Source organism: Pollachius pollachius, assembly GCF_949987615.1.
Source record: "Pollachius pollachius genome assembly, chromosome: 16".
Lineage (NCBI taxonomy): Eukaryota > Metazoa > Chordata > Actinopteri > Gadiformes > Gadidae > Pollachius > Pollachius pollachius.
In genome coordinates, this window is record NC_136949.1 from 18,877,028 (window position 1) to 18,886,627 (window position 9,600).

Sequence of the window (9,600 nt, forward strand, 5' to 3'; positions counted from 1 at the left end):
ATTGTTTCCAGCTTGGTCCTTCAAGAGGTCTCTGAATGTATACGTCAAACAGCCATGATGTGTACCAACAAGAAAATCGAACTTTGTCGTAGGACAACAGTGAAGACATAGTTGGAAAGGTCTTGACATAGGGAGCAACATATGTCAATATGAGATGTGTGGGCAGTTCTTGCTCTTCAGGTTTGCCCTTTGAACCTTGCACCTGTGACACTTTTGAAGGCTTATAATTCAACAACAAAATATGCTCCAGACATAGGGTCAACAGTTTTGGAAAGCTCTGTACCTATACTAACATACCCGGCAGCAGACCAATAGGGGGCGCCACTGATTAGGGTCAAAACCTATAAAAAACATGATTTCACCCTCTTACCAATACAAAAGTTAAAATCAGACCAAACAGGCGTGCTTCCTACACTTAAAAACATATAATAAGCTTGCATGGTTCGTGATCACAGTTTTACATAATAGAGATAATTAATTGGAACTACAAAAGCTATGACGCAGCACAATGATGTGTACTGCACTCGGCAGAAATTGTAGTTCTGGTATCCTATTTCCGGTATAGGGTTCAGAAATGATACATCTGCTAATTTGTCAACCGGCAAAGTATAACCATAACGTATACGTTTATAAAGTGAGTAGATGTATGTGATGAAAAAGATAAACAAATACATTTATTAGTGCTATTTTTAGGTTTTTCGTGCTGCTCTATCTCGCTGACAGAAAGGGGTGTGTTTAATGGCGTAACGTATTAAGCAACGTTTTCAAAGCATTTCTTTCAGACCTCAACCTTCGATCTATTTTCTTGCTATAAAGTGTTAATGTGGTCTATAATTTGTTTTAATATGGTGTGGCTTCCAAACAAGACGATTTAGTTCAGTATACCTGCAGTAGGATGGATTAATAAACGATATCAGTCGCGGATTACTAGCAATAGCCTTACTGGCTAGTGAACACACCCAAAGGTTTTCAAGACGTCAGACGTCATTAGTGGTGGGCATAGATTTTTTTTTTAAATCTACATTAATTTTGGAATTAATCTAGATTAATCTAGATTAAAATGGCAAACGGCAAAAATCCTTTCGTTTACCTTGACAGCGGTCAATTACACTTGGCAACGGTGAATTAACAAATATAATTCACCGCCGGAAGTTGTCAAGTGCCCATGCAAGTGAACGGAGCAGTCTACAGAGGAGCCGTGTAATAATCCAAAATAATGTAAGGTTTAGAAGTTAATTCATATTTGAAAGTACAATTTATATTTACAATGTGTAGTCAGTTAATCATTTACATATTTATGTTACACAATTATGTGTCAGTCAGGATATTCTATTCAATCTGCCTCTGATTCCCTCACGTTTACCTCAGTCTAAATTCTAGCTTCTGACAAGGACGTGTTGTGGTTGTGAGTTGAAAAGTAAAGTAAAGTACCGCTTGAGAAAATCATCCGACCGTCTCCCTGCTGTTTATTCTCATAAAGAGTGATCCACCACCACATATCGAACCCTCACGTTACAATAATTCAACTCGAGTTTTTTTTTTTTACTAGTGTTGGTTACAAAATGATTCTTGACGAAAACTGGTGGGGAAATAACGGCCCACCACCACTAATATATATATATATATAATATATATATACAACCCAATATAATAGAGTGAACAATACTACATTTGTATATTAATAACATTGTAATGCGTTTCCCAACTCACTCTATTAGTTTAATACTGCTAACTTCCAATCATGGGAATACATCAATGTATTTAAAAATACAATGGCCAGTACAATCGTTCCTTTGAAATTGTTAGGAAGCAAGGAAATTAGAAGGGATACTTGAAGTTCTTCCACCAAGAGGAGGGTTGTAATTAAGTTAATGAAAATGTATATTTACTAAATCAATCAAGGTAAAGGCTACATTATACTGTATATAGATGATTTGGGTGAAATATATCAGTTCATTAATGTAATCCACTTAAATAATAATGTATTTGTGATGTTAAATTTTACTAAATTTCAAATATAATTATGCATTATTTATGTTTGTTTCCCATATTTTCTTCTACAATATTTAAAAAAAAATACAAAACTGTCACATGATGTTTCTAAACACGATGGAAAAGTAAAACCAAAAATTCATTCAATCATTTTTGGCAATAATTAATTCATCTTTAATCCACAAGGCTAATGGAAAGACGTAAACAGAAATATAGGTATACTTTCCTTTATTTTAAACAAAAATCAATTATAATAAATGAAAAAAGTCTGGCCGGCATCTTAGGATGGGAACTGGCAGGCCAGCTCCCATGTCTCCTCCCAGGTTTTTCCACTGTAAGTAAAAGTAGCGCAAAATAACATTAGAACAGTGAAAAATGGAGGAGCCATTTTAATAAATAATAGTTTCACAGCGTATATATTTTCCAAAAGTATTGTACGTCTTGTATTATATTGTTTTTATACAAACATATACATATAGAGTGCTTGATGCAATGTAACAGATACACATCAGCCACTCTCATCTATTAAGTCATAGAAAGTAAACTAGCCAATAGCCGATCTCAGTCAACGAGGATGATCTTGGCCGATACTGATGTTCTGCCAATGTATTGGTGAATGTCTACTTCCTACAGGGACTCACACAGGGACAATTATGCATGGCACCAGGCATGATATTGATAAGAGAAAGTGGCTAAATCCTCTAAACGATATGTGACACAGCATTTACTCCATCCTATACCAATAGTGTAATTATTATACAGATGGCTCTCAAAAATAACAATATTGTGAACAAGTTAAATTTGTCCCCCAAATGTATTTCAAAAAAGCTAATAGTCAATATATTCTAGATTCATTAGATATAAAGTGAAATATTACAAGCAATTCTTAGGTTTTAATCTATCTTGATGATTACAGTTTACAGCTCATGAAAACCAAAATAATAATTTCAAAATATTGTCTTCTTGACAATTTCCCACAGATTCTCTATGGGGTTCAGAGGAGATGAGTTAACCACGGTAATACCATGGTAAGCAAACCAGTTACTAGCAGTTTTGGCACTGTGGCAGGTGCTGAGTCCTGCTGGAAAAGGAAATCAGCATCTCCATAAAGCTCGTCAACTCTAAAATCTTCTGGTAGAAGGCTGCATCGACTCTTTTCACAATATTCTAATTTTCGGAGACCCACCTGTACATTCAAAGTTGTGTGTGCTACAATATACGTTCCAACCTTTATACATATGAGATGGTTAAAAGTGGAACCAGAAAATACATGTATGAAGGCAATATAAACCAGTGCTTACCATGCAGAGCAAGGTAACCATCTCACCCTTACTTCTGCTCGCCCCTACAGAAAGACACATACATATAATCAGGCTTGGAATTTCATAATTTTAGTGGCAAGGCCACTTGGCCTTCAGATGGGCATATTTGGTGGGGGGCACAAAGGCCACACGTCAGGGCACCAAGGCCAAAGTTAACTATACAGTAGGCTACATAAAAATGGAGTTGTATTTAGCCTATTCACAGCAGTAGACCTGCATCACTATATGAAACATTACAAAAAAATGAAACATGAGATATTACATTGAACTGTAAATCATCTGATTTTTATATGTACAGATATCTAGGCTGCTTGTAACATTTATTTTCTATTAGATGGTTTTGACAGGCCATAGGCTAAATAAAAATCGCTATAGTCGGACGCAAAGCAGAATATTGAAAGGGGGCACCAAGGCCACAGTGGCCTGTGAACCTCAGATTTTCAAAGGGACATCACGCAAAGGGCCATGGCCGTTGTTGAGCCTGCATGTAATTCATGCCAAGGACAAGAATGACTGAAGTTGGTAACCACTTGCTTAAATGGCCAGTGTTTTGTGATATGTGAAATGCCAGATGAGTCTGAGACAATGGAGAGATTATCAGACAGCCTAATGAAAAATATATTTCTATCTTACCTCATTCATCCTCCTTTCTGTGACGGCGTCATAATGAAATATTTTTTGCCTACTACATTTCCGGCAACCTTAAATGACAAAAAAGAAAATATTAATTAACCATAAATGTCAAACAGTAAGTAGAGGAATGTAACACGATCTGCAGTCTTGTGCATTTGTATGAAACTTTAACTAATTTTTAGATAGTTTTCATAAAATCTGGGGAACAACATTAAACATGGTCCAGCTAAATACAGCTAAGTAACTAAAGAATGTATTAGCCATCAAATTCAGTGATTTCATGGCCGAAATGTAGCCTAATTACAAAATTAATAAAATCGTACTGCCTAGCCGAAAGGACTGGAGCCAAATTCACCTGAGGATTTCTGTATTTCATGAATAATGATTACAAAAATGGGAAATTCGTACATAGTGTGCTAAGACTGAAGTTCACCTACACTTTCTTTTTTGGGGGGGGGGTTTGGCCAGGGCCTGAGGCTGGGGCTGGGCCTGGGGCTGGTGCTGGGCCAGGGCCTGAGGCTGGGGCTGGTGCTGGGCCAGGGCCTGAGGCTGGGGCTGGGCCTGAGGCTGGTGCTTGGACTGGGTCAGGGCCTGTAGCTGGGGCTGGGCCAGGGCCTGGGGCTGGTGCTGGGCCTGGGGCTGGGCCAGGGCCTGAGGCTGGGGCTGGGCCAGGGCCTGAGGCTGGGGCTGGGCCAGGGCCTGAGGCTGGTGCTGGGCCAGGGCCTGAGGCTGGTGCTGGGCCAGGGCCTGAGACTGGTGCTGGGCCAGGGCCTGAGGCTGGGGCTGGGCCTGAGGCTGGGGCTGGTGCTGGGCCAGGGCCTGAGGCTGGTGCTCGGCCAGGGCCTGAGACTGGGGCTGGTGCTGGGCCAGGGCCTGAGGCGTTGGCTGGGCCTGGGGCTGGTGCTGGGCCAGGGCCTGAGGCTGGTGCTTGGACTGGGTCAGGGCCTGTGGCTGGGGCTGGGCCTGGGGCTGGGCCAGGGCCTGGGGCTGGTGCTGGGCCTGGGGCTGGGCCAGGGCCTGAGGCTGGGGCTGGGCTAGGGCCTGGGGCTGGGGCTCGGGCTGAGGCTGGGGCTGGGCTAGGGCCTGGGGCAAGAAAGGGTATAGGTCCAATATATGATATTGAGGCTGGGGCTGGGCCAGGGCCTGGGGCTGGTGCTGGGCCTGGGGCTGGGCCAGGGCCTGAGGCTGGTGCTGGGCCAGGGCCTGGGGCTGGGGCTCGGGCTGAGGCTGGGGCTGGGCCAGGGCCTGGGGCTGGGGCTCGGGCTCGGGCTGGGGCAAGACAGGGTATAGGTCCAATATATGATATTGAGGCTCGGGCTCGGCCAGGGCCAGGGCCAGGGCCTGGGGCTGGGCCAGGGCCTGAGGCTGGTGCTGGGCCTGGGGCTCGGCCAGGGCAAAGGCCTGAGGCTGGGGCTGGGGCTGGGGCTGGGGCTGAGGCTGAGGCTGAGGCTGGGGCTGAGGCTGGGGCTGGGGCTGGGGCTGGTTCCCTACAATATTAAATGTGTATGTTGATATTCGATATGTACACATCAGCAAAGGCAAAACGTTTGAAACTGTCATGACTTTTAAATGAAACAAATCCTACCTTCTTTAAGCAAAACAAAATTGTATGCCTTTTTCATACTGGCTAAAATTTTGAGGTTATCCTCAGTGGGTGTCAGCTGGTTCATCACATCAGCCACCCACTTTCCAGAGGCTTTCTCCCTTCTGGCATAAAATAAAATTGGGACATAGCCCAATGCACTTAGTTTTTTCACCTGTAATAGATAAATGCAGATAAGCAAACATTAGTTATTCTCACTGCATTCTTTTTCCACCATATTAAAAACAAAATTACTTTAAACAACATTACAATCTCCCCAAATGCTTTTTTAAATTGTGGCTTTGAAATAGGTCACCTGGAATATAGTCTTGCTTTTTTACACTTACAGATTACACTTATTTTTGTAAAATTAGGTCCTTGCTCTATCACAGAAGTATTAATGAAGGTGAAGCAAATCATTAATACTTAATGAAATATGAGCTTTTCTACTTACTGCAATAGGGCAGAGTTCACCACTCTTGCCGCGTTTCGATTTTTCAGGACCCCTTCCGCCCACTTCCTATCCAGGGACCCCGTTTTGGCCTTTAGTTTTCCCTTGTTTGAGAGAGCTGCGAAACAACTGCTGCAGGTTTTTCGGCTCACCTGGTTTGGTAAAAGTATACCAAAGTGAGACATCAGATTCACAGTCACAGAGAAGAAGTACAATCAAGATATAGCTTTTAATTTGGCTGTATTCAGGAAAGAGGCACAAATGAAGCACAATGCAATTCAGAATATGCGTCTCTGGGTTGACACAGGATTATCCAGAGATTAAGTACACAACAGATCGTGGTAAAGGATAGATAATCATACAGTGAAAGTGGCAGAGGTATGAGACACCCAGGCTACTCTAATCAATGATGCCTATGGTGTTTGATGAAAAACAAGCAATCAAAATTTATATCAATCCAGACATTATCCCTGTTTTGGAACACAGTACAGATATCATAAAAAGTAAATTAGTAGGAGCATACTTTAGTGTCCACGTGACCTACTAATGAGAAATCTACAACATTAAACCACATATTAGAACATTGGACATAGGTCTAATGCTGTATTCCACTTTCCCTCACCTGGTTAGGTTCTTGGCAGGAGGGGCAGGGCCTAAACTTCTTTTGAGCCATGATGAAATCTACACCACACACACACACACACACACACACACACACACACACACACACACACACACACACACACACAGAGCAGCAATAGAGAGACGAAGGGAGAGAAAGTAGGAGCAAAAACTGTTCTCTGCACTACTGGGGATGGCAAACACCACCAAATTGCACAGGACAATGTGGGTCAATAAGCATGTGTTAGCTTACAACACAATATCACATATACCTGTGAATAGCCCCTCAGTAACTCAAATATTACAACTACATTGTACCGTGTTTGATTATACAATTTATGAAGATGGTACCCTGTATGAAAATGAATTAGAGGCTATGTTAGCTAGATTAACGGCATATTTAATTAGGTGCAACAAGTTATAATTCAATGTCTTGATTGATTAAATATATTCCATTGCCATAATACACTACACGGTGGTAAAAAATGCAAATATGTCTTTTCATAACTCGATTATTTCCTTCAATGCTATCTGAATTCGAGCAGAATTGATTAAGCGGCAGGTTAACTGTTAGCTAAGTTAGTCTACCAAGTGCTTCCCATTTGCAACGACCATGCACTTATATCCGTCTCTATCCCATGTATTTTCTACAGTGCACTTTAGAGAGTGTCAACAAACACAACATAACTCGATAATTATTCTAATTCACATTTTTGTAAGCTAAAGTCAGAGCTGTACTTACAGTTCAGTCCAGAAGCGCAATGATCCTGGCTATCGTCGCATACATTGAGGGCATCGCTGATGATGCACTTGATTCGCCAACAAAACTCCCAGACACACAAAGTGAGATAAATATTAAATTATTATTATCATCATCATCATCATCATCGTCATTATTATTATTATTAGGGTGCCAAGCACAAAGTGCGAAGGCAACCTATTGGAATCGTTAGTGTTTTTATTATTATTATTATTCCGCCACGTTTGACTGGCCGTGTTCACATCTAGCGATTTTAAATCTGACAGCTCATGTTTTACATTATATTCCTATGGAGCAGAGCGTTTCTGGAAAAAGTCACGGCCGTTTTTTTAGACGCCTCTCCCAGCGTTTTTTTCTGCCATACGGAGCGTCGAAAAAAGATCAGCTTGCTAGTTTAGCGAAAGCAGCGTCCCTAGCAACCTGACGTCGTTGAAACATGAGAGCGAGCCGATAAAATCTTCCCAATAACTATAAAACTAAAGATCAGACACAATCACTGACTGAAGATTATGCAAGTAAAAAGCATATTTCTATCTAGAAATGTTATTAGAAACACGTTTAACGGTGAATCGGTCCTAAAATATTGCATTTCCCATTCCGATAATAAAGATTAATAAAGATCAAACACATTTACTGACTGAAGATTATTCAAGGAAAAAGTACATTTCTCGCTAGAAATGTCATTAGAAACACGTTTAGTGGTGATTCTGTCAAACAAATCAATAGACAATAGCTACGGCATCCCCATTGATTTCCTTTCGTCTATATCCGACGGTGAGGGATTAACATGAATGTCTATCTGATTGACCCCCGCGTTGAAAAACGACGCAAAAGGTATAACATGAATGTCTATCTGACGGACCCCGCGTTGAAGAACGACGAAAAAGGTACCCATTTTTCGTCGGAAATTGACGCCAGGGATCCTTGGCCATGCGTCACACATTTGACGAGTACCCCGCGTTGAAAAACGACGAAAAAGGTACCAATTTGTCGTCGGAAATTGACGCCAGGGATCCGTGCACATCCCCCCACACCGGTCCAACAACAATATAAAATGATACCGTAATGCACCTGTTCTTTGCCTTTGGATCTTTTGAATAAATGGATCAATACATGATGAATCACAATGATCGCAAGCAGAGGACCGTGAGAGTTATTGAGCAGCAGATGAACCAGTCCAAAAATCTGACACGTTAACGGAGCACTGAACTAGGCCCTCTCGGATGCCATTTGTTTCACTACGACTTCTTTCAGCTGCACACCCCTCTTCCCCAGCGAGATAACGGCTAATAAAACACTTGAGGTGGCGTTTTGAAAAGAAAAAAATTACATTTTTTTAGTACACGGTATAAAGATAATTATGAACCTTTGATTGATATCCACACATTTTCTGCGGAGACACATTCCTGCTCCCCACTTGTATTGGAGTGACTGCAATACCAGGCTTGGCCTCTGAGCACTGGTGGATTCCGGAAATATGCACCAGTCCTGGGCATAGGTCCTGGGGGCCTGTATTGTAGCGTCACAGGGTTTGGGAGGAAGAGGCGGGCCTTCTGAGAGGGGGTTCCGGGGGTTTCCTTCCGGGCGGGAGTTTTGGTTGTTGTAGTTTTCCGGTGGAGCTGTGCCTGCCTGTCCGATTGTGGAATCAAATAAACCTGCTATCAAGCTTACTTCGCTCACTACCTCGCCTGTGGTTATTACAATATCATTAAAAGTTACATAAAGTAACAGTTTAATAACAGAAACGCAGGAAACACGTGAGCTGCTAGTTTAGCGAAAGCAGCGTCCCTAGCAACCTGACGTCGTTGAAACATGCGAGCGAGCCGATAAAATCCTCCTAATAACTATAAAACTAAAGATCAGACACAATCACTGACTGAAGATCATGCAAGTAAAAAGCATATTTCTCGCTAAAAATGTTATTAGAAACACGTTTAACGGTGAATCGGTCCTAAAATATTGCATTTCCCATTCAGATAATAAAGATTAATAAAGATCATACACAGTCACTGACTGAAGATTATTCAAGGAAAAGGTACATTTCTCGCTAGAAATGGCATTATAAACACGTTTAATGGTGAATCTGTCAAACAAATCAATAGACAATAGCTACGGCATCACCATTGATTTCCTTTCGTCTATATCCGACGGTGAGGGATTTACATGAATGTCTATCTGATTGACCCCCGCGTTGAAAAACGACGCGAAAGGTATAACATGAATGTCTATCTGACGGACC

At 41.7% G+C, this 9,600-nt stretch overlaps 1 long non-coding RNA gene across 1 annotated transcript; it reads right to left on the reverse strand.

Moving 5' to 3' along the window:
- Positions 1-2,224: 2,224 nt before the first annotated feature.
- LOC307087808 lies at positions 2,225-5,656 on the reverse strand. Its single transcript, XR_013812513.1, has 4 exons — positions 5,533-5,656; positions 3,948-4,015; positions 3,294-3,337; positions 2,225-2,324 (listed from the first exon to the last, which is right to left on the reverse strand). It is a non-coding gene; the product is annotated as an uncharacterized lncRNA (long non-coding RNA).
- Between the last annotated feature and the right edge of the window lie 3,944 nt (positions 5,657-9,600).